This window comes from Furipterus horrens, unplaced genomic scaffold (assembly GCF_987537825.1).
Source record: "Furipterus horrens unplaced genomic scaffold, mFurHor1.1.pri manual_scaffold_17, whole genome shotgun sequence".
Taxonomy (NCBI): domain Eukaryota; kingdom Metazoa; phylum Chordata; class Mammalia; order Chiroptera; family Furipteridae; genus Furipterus; species Furipterus horrens.
The window spans coordinates 116379987-116399670 of NW_028327187.1; the positions used below are offsets into that span (position 1 = coordinate 116379987).

The 19684-nt window shown below is 55.4% G+C and overlaps 1 protein-coding gene across 4 annotated transcripts in view; it reads right to left on the reverse strand.

Annotated features, from left to right (window-relative positions):
• Positions 1-19346, reverse strand: part of TBL1X (transducin beta like 1 X-linked) — a 98961-nt gene extending 79615 nt beyond the window's left edge. Inside the window, exon 1 of one of the 4 annotated variants that reach the window (XM_090264487.1) lies at positions 19164-19346. The gene's annotated coding sequence lies outside the window, so the exon portion shown is untranslated. Of the gene's footprint in view, positions 1-10973; positions 11055-17376; positions 17490-19116 lie in introns of those variants that run through there. The other 3 variants (XM_090264486.1, XM_090264485.1, XM_090264488.1) reach the window with 3 other exon arrangements.
• Positions 19347-19684: the final 338 nt, after the last annotated feature.

Genomic DNA, 19684 nt, shown 5'->3' on the forward strand with positions numbered 1-19684 from the left:
GAAGGCACGTCCCAGGAATCCGCTCGCCTCAGCATGACCGCTGTTCAGCCCCAAACTGAGTCCAGACCCCGACCTGGTCTTCCTGGTCCCAGCCAGCTAAGCTCAGGGGAGCCAGAGCGAATCCACTGACTCATAAGCAAGAAACAAATGCCTGTTCCTATGAGCCTCTGCACTGGCGGGGTGTTTGTTACGCGGCAGTCGTGTAGCAGAAAGCTGACTGATACACTCCTAAAATAGGCCTGAACCAAAATGTTGATGAACAAGTAGACAGAACTATGACTCTTGTCCCTAGCTCTCTTCCTAGCCCCAATCCATTGATGCAGGCCCCATAAAGGCACCAAAGGCATGTTCCCAGTCCCAGGGCAGAGGTGTGCCCCACCTGCTGCCTGTGGTCGAGGGATGCTGTGCTCCCCCCCGTGGACTTGGACTCAGAGACCCTAAGTCCAGGGGATGGTTCTGACAGAGCTGCCAAGGCCCCCGCAAACTGGCGGTGCCTGGGGAATTAGAGAGATACTGGTCATGCACCGCAAGCTGCACCAACAATCCCAGGTCTCTCCAGGATGGGAAGCAGCTCCGGGATGTGCTCGGGGCAAGTCAGACTCACTGAGGGGCTGCACCTTTGTGAAAGGCAGGCGCAGGAACCAAATGGCCCATTTGCACCGAATGACTCTCGGGACAAACAGGGAATGTCAACTAAACATACACAGCCTGCAGGCTTCAGAAGAGCAAACGTACAGACAGGAAACAAAGGAACTAAGTCTTTCCTTGAAGAGTCAATATATAAGCCCTGGGGCCTACGAATCAGGACCTTCCACGGCAGAGACCTGGCAGATGGGACGCAGTTGAGGATCTCAAGATGCAGAGAGGAGCCTGTATTATCTGAGCAGATCCAACGTCACCACATGAGCCCTTAGAAGTGGGGAATCTTTCCGGGCTGAGGTCACAGGGAGATGTGACTTTGGAGGGAAGGCCGGAGACATGCTACGTGGCTAGCTTTGAAGATGGAAGAAGGGGCCGCAAACCAAGGAATGCAGGCGGCCTCTAGAAGCCGGGCATGGGGGGACCCAAGGAAATGGATTCTCCCTGAGAGCCTCTGGAAGAGCACACCCCGGGAGACCCATTTCTGATGTCTCTGCGCTCCACAACTGTAGGGTCATGAACTGGAATAGTTTAAGGGACTAAGTCTGGGGTCAGATGTCCCAAGAGTGATAGGAGAGTCCTTGTCAATGACAAGATCCACTGTGAAAACGGCCATGACTTGAGCCTTCGCCGCAAGCCCTTTGTTGTAAGCACGGACGCTCCGGAAAGCGGGGGCCCATAAATGACAAGAGACCTCAGCCTGCGTTTCCTCCCACCGGACTCAGGAGCGGTCACTGCCATCCTGCACAGACAGAGAGGTGTATACATTCCGAGAAGCAAACCACTCCAGGGTTCAGTGACCGCATGGGCAGCCGGGGCTGTGGCTGTGGGGACGTCTTAAGACAACATCTAACATCAGGCTGGAACCCCACAGCCTCGGGGCGGGAAGGCACGCCACGTAGCCCCCTTGGGGGGCCCAACCTTCCTACGTCTTGTCCCAAGGAATGGCCTCCTAAAACCCCAGCCAAAAATGCAGCAGGAGATCGCGGGCCGCCAGAGTAGCTGCAGATAGACCACTGCTGTTTCTCCCGTCCACCTTCGGGAGGAAGGATGGAAACACCGGGGAGAGAGACGACCGTCCGGGCCGACGGGATGCCGAGCGGAACCGGCTACAGAAGCAACCCTGCACTTGCGAAGCATTTTCCACCTTCGGTGTCACCCGAGAGGGGAGCTGGGTCCGCTTTCCTGCGCCCGTAACACCCTCCCACCTCCATTCCGCAGCCCTGACCCCAGGTGCTACCGAGTACCCCCAGTTTCCACGGACGTGTAGCAAAAAGCGGCCACACGGGCTGCAACGTGGAAAGAGCCTCAGAAACAACACGTGAAAGATGCCAGATGCCAAGACCACATGGTACCTGATCCCATTTCTAGGAAATGTCCAGAAAAGATTAATCCACAGAGAGAAAGTTCATGGGGTGCTGCCAGGGGCTGGGGGCAGTGGGGGGCACGGCCTCCTGAGTGCGGGGTTTCTTCGGAGGTGACGCGAATGTTCTAGAATTAGAGTGCTCATGGTTGCAAACTTTGTTTAAAAAAAAAAGTAAAAAAAAAACCTGGGAAGGAAAGCTCTCATTACACTCTTTAAGTGGGTGAGGTGCGCGGGATGCGAGTTCTATCTCCATAAAGCTGTCATAGTAAAGAAGAAGAAAATGAAGGAACGAGGCTATTACCAATGACCCTGTCACTGAGACGAGCGGGATGTCAGCGCCCCAGGGAGGCGAGTGTGCTGAACGAGCCCGGGACCCTGCAGGAAACACACGCAGGTCAGGAGCCAGGCGTGAGAAGCCGACACCCAGGCCATCCACGGGACGCGCTCACGGGCCCTGGGAGCAGACCTGGGGCTCATGACCAAGTGCAGAGAGCCACGTTGGCAGAAACAGTGGGCAATAATTGACTCTCCAAAATAAAGGGGGCCTCTTTACCCCCCAATAAAAACAATAATAATAACAACAAATGCACTGGCTACGGTAGTGAATGTCTATGGCTAAGGGCGCACGTCAGACCAGCAGCACCTGGGCACCTGTTAGAAACGCAGAGGCCTGCCCCGCCCCCCCAGACGTACAGAAGCAGAAGTTCTAGGGACGGGGCTGGCAACCTGGGCTCTCACGAACCCTCCGGGGCTTCCAGAACATGAGGAGGTTTGAGAACCGCCGCCAGGGCCACAAAGCCTTTCATCAGAGTGTGACCCGTAACAGCCCCAATGAGAAAGACGCCCGTGTACCCCACAACCGAATCCACATGGAACATCCGGAGCCGTTGGAGTCCCATCCCCTAGGAAGCGGGACAAGGAAGAGATGCAGACCAGCACGTGGGCAAAGCCCCAAATCACCACGGTCGCGGGAGGAGACCAGGCAAACGACGCATACACACCGCGTGGTTTCCCAGACCGAACGCTTGACGCGCAGCCCCCGTCTCTAGCAGCAGAGCGCGGTGGGTGCATGCCTGCAGGGAGGGAGCAAGCAGGCAGGGAGGCTCCAGAAAGGTACGAGCCAGTGTCTAGCGGACAGAGAGAGCTCTCACCTTGCCGTCTGTGCTTGTGGGACCCGCACCCCGGTCAGGAGAACCGACGGGAGACCACCAAGTCAATGGCGCACACGCTCTGTGCTTCCGTGGCACCGCCACGGAGCTGGAGAAAGAACGCGCGCAGATGGAGCGCGGCAGGTGTACCACCACGGGGTTCAGATGAAACCGCAAGACTACGTGTTGGCTCGTGCACAGCTGACCGTGCTAGGGCCGGAGCCATCGCGTCACGCTGGGCACCGTGAAGAACGCGTGGAAATTAGCCCATGGTCATCGTTTATCTCGGAAAAAGGAGTGAGCCCAGATCGGGCCAAAGAAACAAAAGAATGAAGAAAAGAGACGTGTTCAGGGGAGGTGCTGCATTTTGGACGGTGTGGAAGGGAGTGCCGTGCACAGAAGCGGGGTGCAGGGGGGCAGGGGTGCGGGGAGGGGTGGAAAGGCCCCCGGCGTAGACACAGGAATGCAGGGATGTGGCCAGCCAGGCCGTGGCGGGGAAGGCAGAGGTCAGACCAGGGGGCAGGTCTGCAAACCGGGGGCCTGAACTCTCTGGGGCTCAAAGGCAGAGCGCCCCCTAAAACTAAGCAAATGGGGGTGTGGTCGTGGGTGCTGGTGGAGGGCCAGCCCGTTTCAGGGGGACAACTGAAAAGCCTACAGAACACAAGGGAGACCAAGAGGCCACCAGCAGAGTTGCAGCGCCAGGCTGGCCCGGTGGCCGAGCAGCAGCCCCTTCCAGCCCCGGAAGGCGGTCACTTCCGTCTCTGTGTGGGGTCAGGGCTTTCCCGTCCTCTGTCAGTTCTTAGGGGACCAGGTAAAGAGGAAACGGGACTCCCAGAGCAAAGCCACGGGGTGTGGTCCCTCCTGCAGCGTCACCAAGCCCCTCGTGGAAAGTGACCACCACACTCAAAGCTGCCCCCGTGAGGCAGGGCTGCTTCCCGTCAGCTGCACTGGGCCGCTGCAGGCAGGTGGGACCATCCCGTGCATCGTCGGACGTGGGACAGCAGCCCTGGCCCCCCCAGCTAGATGCAGGAGCACCCCCTCCCCATCTCTGACAACAAGTGTCTGCAGACAGTGTGCACCGTCCCCTGGAAGCACGGCTAGCGTAGATCCTAGGCCAAGCGCGAACTTTCTCCAAAGCCGGGGACTGTCTTCAAAGCCTGACATTCGACCTCACAGAAGAAACAAGGCGGGCTTTCAAGATAAGAGCCGGCTGTGACCAGGAGAGGACGACCGGTGGCTGCGTCCTGCGAACTCCAGGCCCCAGCTCCTCCCTGGAGCGGCAGCTCCTTGCCCAGATGCCTCACCTGTCCAAGGGCCCTTCATGCGCCACCATCCCCCCTCCTCCTAACTGGGCCTTACGTGATGAGCACCCCAGAGTCTGCGCTGATCACGACCCGCAACCCCACCCTGAGAGCCCGCAATCCAGCCCTCCTTATCCTGACATTACAGAGGAGGAAACTGAGGCACAAGGCCTATTATTCTCACCTTCCTGCCCCGCCCCTCACTTACCCCGTCCTGGAGGGGCGGGAAGGCTCTCTAAACCAGCTCTCACCATCCAGTAAGCTCAGCCAAGCACAGAGATGCTGGCTCCCAGCAGAGGGAAACGTGCAGACCCACGGGAGAGGGGCCCTGCCCGTGGCTGTGCGGTGGGATGGGAGAGCGGCTGAGCACAAGGCGTCTTCCCGGGCACCGAATCTTCAAAAGCTGGACGATTCACGACTCAGTGAATTTGCTCAGCATCGTGGAACAGGACACTTAACATAGGTGATTTTCACAGTATGTAACTTACACCGCAATCAACTTTCAGAAAATCAGCTTGATCTTAAGTCAGACTTCCAGTTCTGTTCAATTCAACATCACCGTAAGCTGGCGTGTACAGAAATCCAAGAGCAAAGCAAACATCTCTGACAGGTGCAAATGAAACCAAGTCACACACAGCTTAGAGACGCCCAACCCAAGTCTACAATGCGTCCACCTCAATGCTAGGAGCCACAGGTGAGCCTACAGTGTGGCCACCTCAATGCTAGGAGCCACAGGTGAGCCTACAATGTGGCCACCTCAATGCTAGGAGCCACAGGTGAGCCTACAGTGTGTCCACCTCAATGCTAGGAGCCACAGGTGAGCCTACAGTGTGGCCACCTCAATGCTAGGAGCCACAGGTGAGCCTACAGTGTGGCCACCTCAATGCTAGGAGCCACAGGTGAGCCTACAGTGTGGCCACCTCAATGCTAGGAGCCACAGGTGAGCCTACAGTGTGGCCACCTCAATGCTAGGAGCCACAGGTGAGCCTACAGTGTGGCCACCTCAATGCTAGGAGCCACAGGTGAGCCTACAGTGTGGCCACCTCAATGCTAGGAGCCACAGGTGAGCCTACAGTGTGGCCACCTCAATGCTAGGAGCCACAGGTGAGCCTACAGTGTGGCCACCTCAATGCTAGGAGCCACAGGTGAGCCTACAGTGTGGCCACCTCAATGCTAGGAGCCACAGGTGAGCCTACAGTGTGGCCACCTCAATGCTACGAGCCACAGGTGAGCCTACAATGCGTCCACCTCAATGCTAGGAGCCACAGGTGAGCCTACAATGCGTCCACCTCAATCCCAGGAACCTAGAACACCAAACAGTAGCCAATGAATTTTACCGAGAAGGAAATTCCACTCCAATGACCATCTGGGCCATCAGAAAGCCATACAGAAAAATACATTTGTTGTCCAAATATAGAACAGTCAGTGCAAAAGCAAACACGCCAGGAAATTGGAAGAAGGTTGAACATTTTCTCTTAGATAGTGAACTATGTTACGAATCACGTCCAAACTTCCCTTAAAGCAAACGCCATGCAGAAAAATGGGACCCCTAGCTCACCAGTCTATGATGGCAGACAAATGCTTCTGTGTGGGTCTCTAAGATAACATATATACCGAGGAAATTAATATTCACAAAAGACAGCTTATTCTGTGCGCCATTTGATAGCTAAACACGAGTTGGGAAATAATGAAAACATCTAGTCTCACTTCAACTCGCTTTCCTGAAAAACATGCCCAGGATGGTTAGAAAATTACAAAATGTAGCTAGAAATATGAGCTGTACTAACTGAGATAAAAATGAAGTATTTCCATGAGCTAATCTTATTCTATATTTAGTTCGAGTCGACTAATGTAATTAACCAAGGGTTCTATCCTTTTGCTCGCTTCAAAACAGATTCCAATTATAAAGCTTCACATACAATTATTTGAGCTAAAATTGGTTTTTTATTTGTGTGGAGGAAAAAAAATGAAGATAGCTCATTTTAATAACCCAATCTTCCTAAGGAGAAGTAACTGCCTTCCCTGATGTAAATTATGTAAATGGTCCTTCCACAATGCTATAAATGCGTTTGTTTTTCCATTCTGTCGAAGCTTAGTGTACCCAGAGACTGAACGTTCTGGCGGCTTCTGCTGTTTGGTCCCCCGATTCCTCCACTCCCCCCTGCTCCATCCACCCAGGCCTAGCTCCCAGAAATCACACACACACACACACACACACACACACACACACACACACACACACCTCTGTCCTTTGTGTGTACCTGGCATGCAGGGGAGAAACAAAGTCAACTTTGGTGAGGGCCCCTGAGAACGGGCTCCATGTGCGGCCGTTCTCTGGGATACAGCTCTGAACTGGCCGGCAAGTCATCAAACGGTCGTTTATTAGGGTTGTGATGTGACAGGCTTCCGGCTCGGAGTCACAGCCGTTCCCTGGTGTCTGGCTGACCTGCCTGGAACGGGACGTCAAGCCCGGGGCAGGCTGCTGCGTGAAGGCGAAATGCTTCATGGAAATTTTTTCCTCTCCCAGGGGCACAGCAGGGGCACATCATCCTAAGTCAGGGGCAGACAATCCTAAGTCAACGTGTAATTGGAGCTCCCTGGTCTCTGGAGAGAAGACAAATGTGCATGATAGGATGATAAACCAATCTGACTTTCTGCCCAGGCCAGGTGGCTCCATTGGTTGGAGCGTCATTCCGTACATGCGCCGCCCCCCCCAAAAAAATACAAAAAGTGTTTGGGTTCAATCCTTGGTCAGGGTACATACAGGAGGCAACCGATCAATGTTTCTCTCTCACATCAAAATTTCTCTCTCTCTCTCTCAAATCAATAAACATATCCAAGGGTCAGCGTTAAAAAGAAACACCACCAACTTTGACTTCCTGCTTCTGTTCTATCGCCACAGGAAGTGCCTTCTGAATATTACCATAAAGAGAAGCAATTTATTTTAAACCAGGCGATAAATATTCCAGTTTACCAAAGGACAGGCAGTAAGCGTCTGGCAGATCTTGACTAGCATCAATGACACGTGACACTCGGTGTCTTGTGCTACTTAGAAATGTACAACTGTTCCCTTTCTTTTATACACAAAGCTTTCCGGCAAATTTAAGAGTCACAAAAGCAAAAATAGGTGCGAACACCGAAAATTATACACAAAGCCAACATATCAATCACGTCGAGTGAAACACACCAACAAGAAGGTGGGCGTGGAAACACAGGGGCTCCTTACAGGAGACATTTAGGTTCTTGTGAAACCTAAACCTTTAGCAAAGGGCTCATCCAGCGGGCTGGCTCTCACGTCCACAGCCTGCAGCGTGGTCGGCGTTGTGAAGACAAGCTTTGTGATCAGCGACTGTAACACCAGCAAGAGCATGAACGAAAGGGACAGGTTTCTCGCTTAAAAGCCTCTAAGGTGGGATGCAGAAAAAAAAAAACCAGTAATGACCATGGTGAAGAATTGCGTCTCTGGAAAAGAGAGAACCAATACTCTGCCAGATCGCAGGCTCCTAAAGACTCTGCGGGAACCTGGTGCCCGCCCTCTCCTGTCACGGTCTTTTCCAGTTGCGGGCGCTTCTCCCACACAAAGCCCGGTTCCGAGCGCCGGAGGGAGTGCATCGATGCAAGCAGGGATTTACAGACACAGTCAGGTTTGCATGAACCCCCTCTGCAGTCACCAGATGCTTAAAAAGCTCAGCAGTGTGGCGAAGTTTCCTCATGCACCTGCAACCGAGATACCGTCATCGGGATCGAAAACACAAATGGTTTCTCAGCTTTAAAAACAGGCCAGAGCCGCAGGCCCCAAATGGGCACAGCACCCCGTTAATGCGTGTTCTTTGCTCCCTGCGTCACGTCACGAGCAGCTGTAGCCCTGCAGCATGATCCTGAACTGATAGATCTCCGTCGCTTAGTGCACACACGTGCACACACGCACGCATGCAGTGTGGCCGCTGAAGCAGGGGACAGGGAATCCGTCTGTGTCCCACTTACACTCAAGGACCTTATCGTCACCCCTGGCCCCACCAGGTCCATGAGCCATGTTCTCTGAAATGTTTTTTCATTGCCAATGCTTCTCACACGTATACCACTGAGACTACTGCTTTCAAAGAAATGCACTCAGAGGCCCGTGACATTCCCAGGCGACTCCACTGCCCCCGCGGGTCTACAAGCACTTCCGCCACATACTACACACGGCGGGTCATAACTTCTCCTTCCCCTGACCTCTGAGCTGGGGGCCTCTCTCACGCGGCTCCTCTGCCCAGGCTCTATGGAGCTTCTACCCTACCCACGCCTTGAGAAATGGTTCGCACTAGCATAGAATCTCCCGTGTGTCTCACAAAGACAAGCCTCATGAGGTCTTTTTCCACAATCAAATGAACAGTAACACCAAACCGGGTCTCGGAGACCAACGTGCGACGGTCAGACACTGGCAACCGTGGTTTTCAAGTGGGTAACTGCGGACACCGAGTCTCGACCAACACAGCGCTGGCATTCAAGTTGCGTGGGATTGAAATGCCCGCTAAGATTCTGTTGGAAAAAGAACCTCAGGCAGGGACCCGCGTTTCATCTGTCCCCCGAAGAAACCACGGGGTAGGGACATCGATGGTCTACGCAGCTGCTTCTGTCAGATACATCACTCAGCAACCCCCCTGCCACGTGTGTTCTTCTCCAACATACCTCGCTGCACCACGGGGCTTCAGCATCAGACCCCGCTCCTCCAGCTTGTCACCGGTGCCCTTCGCAGATGTCCAGGTGACAGGACAACTGGAGGGTCCCAGCTGGCCCGGTTAGGACCGAGAATCGCCCGTACTGTGGCACCAGGGCCGTCACACACAGCTCAGCTGTACTGAATCTTTCTCCACTGCTTCTGAGGACCTACGTGGGCGTACCGCATTCCTGCGTCTGTCGTTGGTGATTCCAGAGTACAACGGCGTCCTGGACAGTAAGCGGTCTTTGGCCCATACTTCCATCTACCGGGAGGTTCACGCAAGCAGGAAACGGTTTCCAGAACTGAACAGTACTGGCTGTTGGCACAGAGGCTAAGGCCCAACGGGACAAGCTGATGATACCAAGAGGGCACAGTGTCCTCCAGCCGTGCTCCAACACAGCTGCCACTGGGGACCCAGCCCTTGGGCACCTGGGCATGCTCTCCATGTCCTAGGGAGCGGGATGGTGACCAGACTGGGGGCCAGGGCCCTGGGCTGCCCCTGCCTCTGTCCTCTGGCTACGCCCGGCATCAAGACTTCCAGAAAGGCGACATTCCAGGCCGAAGGGGAACAAGCAAGAAACGTGTTCTTTTTAGCAACAGCCACGGCCAGCTCCCAGGAAAAATGACAGGGATCCAAGGCAGATGCTGTCTTCAAGACTAAGTACTGTGGTCCTGGCTGGGTAGTTCAATTGGTTAGAGCGTCATCCCGTAACAAAAAGGTTGCAGGCTTGATCCCCAGTCAGGGTATATACAAGAATCAACCAATGATGCATAAATAAATGGAACAACAAATTGATGTTTCTGTATCTATCCATCGCTCCTTTCCTCTCTCTAAAATCAATTTTTAAAAAAGGAGAAACTTGGCCATGAGCACCGTTTCTGATCATTTCACAGGGTCTCATGAGACCGGGGAACTACAAGACTCATAAGAATTAATCCCAGGCAGGCAACAACCCACGTGTCTTCTGAACTGATGTTTGTTTGCTTTTTTCCTCTACTAAAATATGCAATTAATTTACCAATGTTAAGTATTGCTTATTTTAATCATGGGACTATGCTAGCCAAAGCATGCAACATGAGTAACTCTCAGTTTACCTACACTTTCCATTCCCATCCACCATCACCTCTAACCCACATTTAAGCAGTGCAGAATCCCTTTTCTAAATGAAACCCTCACAAGGGAGCGGTGGGAGCAGCCTCCAGGTCAGCTCATCAACCTCCCCAGGCCACATGGGGACGCACAGGTGGAAGACATCCCCCACGCAGACAGACTGCCCCAGGAGCCAAACCGCCAGGTCAAGGAAGTCTTCCGGAAAACATGCCATTCCTTATCAGATCACAAAAAGCGGAAATGATGGCCCAAAGCGAAATGCAGGTTAACCACCCAGAAACCTAGACAGAAATTCTCCCTTACCATGTACAGCCAACTAATGCAAATACTTGATTTCTGAGCCTGTTTGACATTCAGATCATTACGCAGGGATGCGTTTAATCTGCTACATTTTACTTATTAAGTGTCTTTTGAAAGGTTCGGGAAACAAGTCTCTGAAAGGGCATCAAAACACATCCCATTTCAACTGAGCTGGCAGCAGGAAGGGCCTGCCAAAGATGACCCAGCCGCTGGCAGCCCCACAGAAACAGCTGTTACTTTTCCACTCTGGCTTCTTACACATATCAGGAAGTGATCAGTTTCGCTTTTCCTTGCTTTTCGTGCTACCCACAGTGCAGATCCGTTCTGAGGAAAGCCCCGTGCTTCCAGCGTGCCAAAGCGTGACGTCTATGTGTCAAGGAAGGTTCTGGAAGAGTGGAGGACTCACCGCTGGGAGTTTCTCCTGAGTTCGAAGGTGTGATCTCGAGGGCAGGGGAGCAGAGCTGATGGGGTTTCCCGGATCAGGCAGGGAGAGGGTGGCAATCCTGGAACCTCAGGAGGACAGGTCTGGGCTGAGACAGAACCTACGGTCACACAAATCTACGCATGCGTTGAAATTCATCATCGATTACACAGTCATTTAGAACACACATGCATGTGTGTGTGTATAGATGCATATACACACTTGTCAGCCCTGAAATTTAACTTCCCGGGAAAAGAAAAGATATGAAAAGAAAGTCATTGCTGGAGACCTTCCATCCAGAGTCCTAATAAAGATACATTTCCACATCCAACTCCCAACTGCACAGTGGAGGAAAATGATAAGCACACAGGGCCCCAAGCATGATGATAATCCCATCTCCCGGAACACACGCCTGAGAAATAAAGGTTACTGTGTCTCCCTTTCTCCACGAGATGATAACGGATTTGCCTCAGTGCTTGGCCACCGGCCCACAACCGCCGGGAGCCAGCCAGAGGCCCCAGCCCTGCCTATGCCTGGCAGTCCTCTGGGGCTCACCAGGACCCGAAGCCGCTGGAGGGCTCAGGAGAACCCTGGCTCACAGCAGGATGAGGCCTGCTGACCCCGGGAGTGGGCTCAAACAAGGAAAACGCACATCACGCCCACCTGTCCCAAACAGCAGCCTACCCACCCAATCGCAGGCACGCATAGACTGAAGCCGTTTCCAGAGTCCTGTAAATGGCAAAAACTCTCCTCAATTTGCCTGCTCCCTCCTGAGCCCCCTACACGCTGGTGGGGTGACCCCAGATCCAGGTTAACCGCCATGTGGCTGGGGACACAGAGGGGGGGCCACAAAAACACGAGGCAAGTTTTGTTCCCTAATAAATCCCAATGCCATCAAGAAGCTGACCCACAATAAGATGCAGGAACTCCACCATGACATCAACAAAACCAAAAGAAAGACGTCAAGAAACATGCGTTCGAGGTGCACATGAGTCTGGGGCCCCAAAACACCTGTGTTGAGGGAGAGCATTTAGTCAACTACCAGCCTCTCCTGCCCCCACCCCTCCTGGCCCGGTTTCTATGGGCCTTCCAAGTCCATTCACTACATCCCACCTTCCGTGAGCACCCCAAAGTGTGCCCGGACCCCCAAAACACAGGTGCCTCAAGAACTACAGACCTTGAGATACACACACACACACACACACCCCTGTATTTTTCCTTGGGATCCACTGACCTTGCCCAAAACACGCCTGTAGAGTTGACTGTACCATCAGGGGTGGTTTGCCCACCTGGGTGCCATTGGCAGTTGGTCATTATCTGGGGCGGGGGCTGTCCCATGCATTGCAGGAGGTTGAGGAGACCCCAAAGGCCAGGAGCACCCCCTCCCCCGCCCCCAAATCGTGACAACCAAAAATATCTCCCACGCATTGCCGAATGCCCCTGGACAGTAGGAACCCAAACTGCCCCCAACTGGAACCATTCATTGACGGCAAAATTCTAGAGTTCAATGTTGAGAACACAATCTCAATACATACCCACCCCCTCGGCGCTCCTCTTTTCTCTAGAATGTGCACAGCACATGCCCCCCCTCCAACTCCGGTCCTGTCCGCCAAGAGCCAGCCAACGCAAAGGAAACGGGAGCCGGGCAAACTGTCTCCCGTGAGAACGTGACATCTGCTCAAGGCAGAGTTTTGGCGGCTTCCAGGGCCGGCACTCATCTTCAGTGACATAGTAGGCGCTACAGAAACACAAGGATGCACAGACCCCCGCCCCACCCCCGCCTTCAGTCAAGTCCCCTGCTCCCTGGTCAAGAAGCCACCCAGAGAGCACATCCCTCCATGGCTGCGTTCCTCCCTTGGGTTTTAAACTCTTTCTCAGGCCAGGCAGGCCCTCCTTGTCCATCATAAACTTGCTGACTTTCCCACACCCCACTTTCATCACAGTTTTAGGGGTTCTCCTCCGGTCACTGTGGCCAGTGCGGTGCATTCATCAGCCCCGGGCACAGGACGGACCGGAGGGAAGGGCCAGGGAGGGCAGGGCCCGCGGGGCGAGTCATGTCAAGCCTCTGCTCCAAGGCCAGTGACCTCCTTCACACTAAAAATAGTTACGGGGGGGAAAAGTTTATCTTCCCAACTTAAAAAAAAAAAAAAGTTTACAAAACGACTGTAATCTTGCTTCCTGATGGAAACTATTTTTAAAATGTCTGTGGGGGGGAAATTGTAACTTCTGGGATGTAGCACCCTTTCTTTTTCCGGTGGGAAAGAAGGGGTGAACGCGGCCAGGCTCACCTCGCACCCGACTCAGGGTTCAGCCTCACATGGGGCCCCAGGATGGGGATGCCCCGGGGGGACCCCCTCAGGTGTTCCTGGGAAAGGGGCAGCCCCAGCTTTGAGCTGGGAGTCCCCAGGGAACTGAGACTCCGAATTTCTGGTGCCCGGGATGTACGCAACGTGGGTGTTCTGCACCTGGCCTCCCTCTGCAGGACCCTTCTCCCAACAGAATCCTGGCCATCCCAGGGGTTTAAATCCTTCCAGCCCAAGGTCACCCAGAGTCCTGAGATGAAGAAACATGAGGGCCAATGGCGCGAGGGGGATCTGGGAACTCAACCCACACGCATACCAAGGTGGGTCTTTCCTCCATCCTCATTTACAAGTGAAATGTCTAACCTGTTGCTATAAAAATAAAAATAAAAGAATCCAAACACACACACAGATCTATGCAAAAGTAATAAAAATAGCATCCTGGCTCAGGGACCTGGTGGACAGGAAACAAGAGCACTCAGCCATTTTTTTGTTTTTGAAAAAAATGCTTTGACTCTTGTGAAGTCTTAACTTTGTTGGGAGGATTCCTTGTCAGCATTTCTATAGGAAAGACTTTGACATTGAGTGACTGAATGTTAATACTCAGGACTTAAATTTCCAGGGGAGGAGAGCCCTGGGGAGCCCCAGCAGGTAAGGATTGAGAACCCTGGGATTCAGTCTACCTCCCGGTCGCGCCTCAAGGACGGTGACCCCTGGGGCTCCAACCATCCCAAGGCACGCTCACCACCTTCTGCACCGGTTTGCAGAGGGGGAAACTGAGGCGGGAAGACACTGAATGCCTTGCCCAAGGTGAAGCAGTCAGTGAGGGCCTCCAGCAGAGCGTTCTGGTGTTATGATGCAAAATGACTGCAAAGCAGCTCACTCTACAACCACAGCTGAATCCCTTCGCTGAAATCACTTTCCTGGGTAAATTGCTAGGTGAATTTCAGGGGCGTTTCCTTCCTTTCTTTACTTTTTATTTTTGTGAAGTCCACATGTAAAGTACTTCAAACTCTTACGGCCTCTCCCCTCCCGCCCCCCAGCAAAACTATATTGTTTTTCCTTTTTTTGTAAATCCTCACCTGAGGATGTATTTATTGACTTTGAGAGAGGGAGAGAAACACTGTCTGACTACCTAGCATACATGCCCTCATTGGGGATCGAACCGGCAACCTTTTAGTGTAGGGACAACGCTCCAACCAACTGAGCCACCTGGGCAGAGCTACATCCTTTTCTTCATTAATGTATCATTGCAGCCCCTCCCATGCACCTGCCATAAGTTCTGTGCCACCCAATATGGTGGCGAGTGGCCACATTCCAACACAGGAATCATGGTTGTCACGATCCAAAGGACAGAATTGTTCATTTCCCTGAATTTTAACGAACTTGAATCTAAATATGCACATGTGTTCAGTGGCTGCCGTCTAGGACAACAGAACCATAGAGGAAAACAATCACTCAACTGTGGCAGGCATTTCCTGATTCTCTGGACATGTATGTACAAAGAGATATTAATGAAGATTCTGGTTGCTGAGTATGTTGTGTGTCAATTTCAGGGCTTTTTTTCTCCAAATGGGAAAATTCATACTAGCGAAGACCTTGCTTATGAGGAGGCTCTGGGAATGAGCGATACCCCCACACACACTACGTATCAGCAGGTTACTTAGTATCTTTCAGCATCGGTGGTAGACAGGAAATAATAATAGCTCCGAATGGGGTGCTGGTGCCTGTAAGTTCCTCGGGGCATCGCATTCAAGTTCCATACAGACAATCCTTCTATTCGCACAAGAGCAGAGGGCAAAGTTTACAGGGGCCTTTATCACTTTCCACAACTCACGCAAGCGTCCTCCTCCATCCTCACGCCGCCCGCCCAGCGAGCACCTTGATTTCAGTTCCCCTTGATGTTTTCAGATGCACAGGAAACGGCCCTCAGAAAGGTGCAGGACTTCAAGGTCGATGCTGGAGCAGGCCCTGGCCGATCAGTCCCTTTCACTGGTTCAGGCCACATGAGGAAGGGCACAGCCTGCTCTGCTGGCCAAGCGTCCCCTGTCCTAGCGGGCTTGGACTGCAGGGCTCTGACTGCTACCCTGAGGGCTACACACTGAGCCTCTCCCCACAGCCCTGAGGACGACCCAGGATGCCACCACACACGTGACAAACTGCAGCTCCCACGGATGAAAGGGAGATTCGCATCCCATGAAGACACTAGGCACTCTCCCTACCCAGACCCCCAACTCTCAGGAGGGATCAGTCTCGGCAGATTAAGTGGGGGTGTTGATGATGCCTGGATAAATGTACAGGATCATCCCCCCAGGTTCCAGTGACACGCGCCCTGCTCTTGGCGATTGCCCCCCGCCCCTGCCATCCCACGTGGGGCCTGTCCTGCTTCTGGTGTCCTGCGGGCCTGGCAGGGTACCTGGGTCCATTTTTTAATGACTATTTATCCATCACTAGGAAAGGGGAGGGACTTCCTCACTAAAATGCTGTTGCATTTAATCACGCTACTGACACAACTGATCAGAAGACTCCCAATTCTGAAACATTCCCTTTCCAATATCTCCATAAGGTGACTATCATTATTATTTCTTCTCTAAAACTACTCACAGGGCAGAAGCCACAGAGCCCACCAAGGGGGCAAAATACGCACCGCCGGATAAAACACCAAAAACCCCCCCATTTCTGTCACACAGGTTGTGGCCACGTGAGAGCCGGAATCCCCTTGAGGGGCCATTTTATTAAGTGGGTCAAGAGATGAACCTAACTTTATTCGTGATTACTCGGCTACGCGGTTTTCCACTAAAACCTGCAGCACATTTCACACGTTAATATCCTTTATAATAAAAACATCATCTTAAAAGTCTTAACTGCTGCATACTCAACATTTTTTTTTCCCCTTCCTAATCTCGACTTTTCTTGGAATGACTGACTAAACTTTTCACAAAATCCTCACGGCCACTGGCACCTCCGAGGCCAAGGCTTGGGACCTTAGCCCAGGGTCCCTCCCCTCCGGGTCTGGGTCTGGAGTCAGCCCTTCCGCCTGCAGGTTAAACCAGGGATTCGCGCGAGGCATCAGGAGAGAAAAACACCCCCAAGTCAGGTCAAGCCACATGTCACAATGCAAAGGAGCGACAGCAGCAGATGCGACAGGGGTGGGTTTTTGTTCCTTTTGGGGTTCTGGTCCACAACCTCACCGACTGATGGGGAAAAGGCAACTCCGACTCATGTAAGTTTTTGGAATTTCCGATGCACTGGAGCGGGAGAGTCGGGGAGCGCGGGGCTGCCAGGGAGCGAGCCCCCGCCAGGCCGGGCGGTGCACAGGCCACGCGCAGGAAGCCCAGGCCCCACCCCGGCGCGGGCGGGCCTCCAGAGACTCCAAATTGTCACAAACGCCCCGGCCACCGACGCCCGAAGACGCACCTCCCCCACCCCCACCTCGTTCAGAGCACTGGGCCCCAGTGGGGAAAGTCCCCTAGGAAGGAGGACCCAGGAAGCGGATCTGGGGGTCACCCCTCCCCCGAGCCCGCGAGCAACAGGTCTGCACTCTCCCGGGCCGCGCCAGAACAGGGGCGCCCCCCACCCACCGAGGGCGCCCCCAGCCCGTCCCCTGAGCTCCGGCCTGGGGGCTCCGGACTTCCTTGACAGTTTCTGCGCCTTGGAAACGGAGCGGCCGCGGGGCCTCCCTCCCCCGGCACTCACTCCCCGGGTCCGCGGCAGGCCGCTCGGAGCCCCGGGATGAATGGGGCTCCCCTCCCCCACGGGGGAGCCCGCGGCGCAGCACACTGGCCCACCGGTCCCCGGCGCGGCAGACAAAGGGGCGGGGGGCAGACCCAGCGCCTCCGCAAACTTACCGGCCGCCGCCTCCTCCCCAAAACAAAGGAGCCCCCCTCGCCTCCGCTCGAGCCCCACGCGCCGGCACTTTGGGGAGCGGCCACATCGGGGTATTGTTCAGCCTGCAGGGAGCGCGCCGCACCCCAGCCCGAGCCCCGGGGACAGTTGGGGACCTGCCCCTCCAGGGCCCCGGCGGCGGGCAGAGCGCGTGGGCGCCCGAGAAGTTTGCGCCCCCCACCCGACCGGTCCCGCGCACTCACCTCGCCGCAGGCAGGGCAACTTGTGGGGCGCCGCCGCGCCCGAGCACCCCCCTGCTGGCCGCCCCCGAGCCAGGCCGAGCAGCGGCCGAGGAGGGCCCGGCGCCCCGGAGCAGCAGCGCGCCGCCCCCGGCCGCCCCCGCCCCGCCGCCGCCGCCGAGTCCCGAGAGGCGCGGGCGCTGGAAAGTTTCGGTGCCGAATGGCGGCCGAGGCGCTGCGGCGGCGGCGGGGCGGGGGCGCGGGCGGCTCCTCGCTCCGGAGCGCGGAGAGTGGGCGCTGGGGGGGGGCGGGGCGGGAGCGGCGGCGGCGGCGACAGAGGGCGGGACGGCGGGAGGGACCGGCACCGGCAGTGACCTCCGGGGGGAGCGGCCGCCGCCAGAGCGCCGACCCCGGCCGGGAGGACTGCCAAAGGGGCCGCTTCGGCGGGCCCGCCCCGCCCCTCCCCCAAGCCCCAAGCCGAGGGAGGGGGGCCCCAGCGTCGCCATCGGCCCCGCCCCTGCGCCCCGGGGGGGCCGAGGCCCAACCCAGCCCGTCCCTCACGGAGGATAGGGACCCCGGGCCTGCCCCTCCCCCACGGCGACGGGGCCGAGTCCGCGCCCGAGCGCAGTTCCTCCCCCGGGGCCTGCGGGGACGACCCGCGTCCCAGTCCGGCCCCTCTCCGACTGCAGGGGAACCTGCGACCCTGACCAGACCCTCACCGCCAGCGCGCCCCTGTCCCCACGCCTAGGGTGGGTGAGGGGAACCCGGACCTCTGCCTACTTGCTCCGAACCCCGTCCCTTCCCGTGGCCTCCAGGGGGCAGGAAGGGAACGCGGGCTTACCCGCCCCCCCAAGTCCCAGGCACAGCCCTTCCCCCACGACCCGGAGGGGACCGGAACCCGGGCCACCCCCCCCACCCCCAGGTTTCCAAAGGACAAGGGAACCCGGGCCAGTCCTAGAGAGTTACCCTCCCCCACCGCAAAGGAAAAGCTGCCCAACTACGCTAACAGAACCCCCGCAACCTGCCCGAGCGGGCAACGCCCTCAAAATCGGTGGCCTTGATGAGGACACCCAATGGTCTCTACCCTCCCCCAAAAAGTGGGGGCCTCCACGTTCGCAAAACGCCTCCTGGCTAGAGCCACAAATGCTTGGGGAGAAGGAAACTCAGACACGACACGCGAGTGGAGGCCAGGAGGTGGGATGTGGGGGCTCCGGGGATTGGGGGGAACACCTCCCCTCACCCTTATCCCCACCCCCACCCACAGACTTCGTACCTCGGGCCCTTCCCAAGCGCTTTTATGTGGCAATGGCTTACTCGTCCCAGCCCTGGAGCGCCCCAGTCCCCAGCGTCCCTTCCTCCCCTCCAGTTTGGTGACAACTGCCCAGCCCCGGTGGCCTTAATTCAATTACACCGATACCCGCGCCCACCCCACCCCACGCCCCGCACCTTTGGGGTCGGCTTTGTTGAATATTTTAAATAAGTGGGCCCCTCCCTTTGGTGTCTAATGAGTTTCGCGCTAAGCGCCCAGGACACGCAGCATTTCCAAGTGCACCCTCCCTGGTTCTTTTCTGGGACACTGAACCGTTTGCTGTTCTGCCTGCTGGGGGGAGGGGTCCCGAGGTGAGTTTGTTAGGGGCTGGTCCCCCGTCGGAAAGGCGGACCTAGAGATCACCCCGCCACAGATGGCTGTAAAACGTCAATGATGGAAGACGACCGTGGCTACACCATTATGCTAGAGCACAGCAATACAAAACACACACTTACACAGCCTCCATACTCGTGAATCAGCAGAACCGATTGTGTCTGATTACCTATCAGCGCCCTTCAGGGCCCCCCAAAAGGACGTGCCGGGGCCTTCCCTCGAGCCTGCCCTTCGTTGCTCCCGGGCTGCCTGGGCTGGAGCGGGCTGACGCTGAGAGGTTTGACATGCAACCGAAAAACCGAGGGCGCAGGAGAAAACCCGAGCGAGCTCATGATGCAACCCGGCCCCGGTTACACGTGCTTCCCCTCCCCCACCGCCTGCTGAAGGCAGCGCGGCGTTTTTTCCGCCTGTAGGGTCACATTGTGGTTGATTGATTCTCCTTTCGCCTTGCTCAGTCATTCAGATTTGGAAAGTAAATAACAAGTTGACAGCAATACAGCTTTAGGCTTTACCCGGACGCAGCTCTCGGCTACCGCACACTCTTGAGTAGCCGCGCAGAAGAAAAAAACAAAACAAAACCAAACAACTGGCCCTGCTTGTCGTTAGCTGCTTGGAAATTCCCAACTGAACTTGGTTTAAGGCCTCTTTTTTTCTGTTTTGATTACTTGACAGATGCCAGTCATTGAAAGT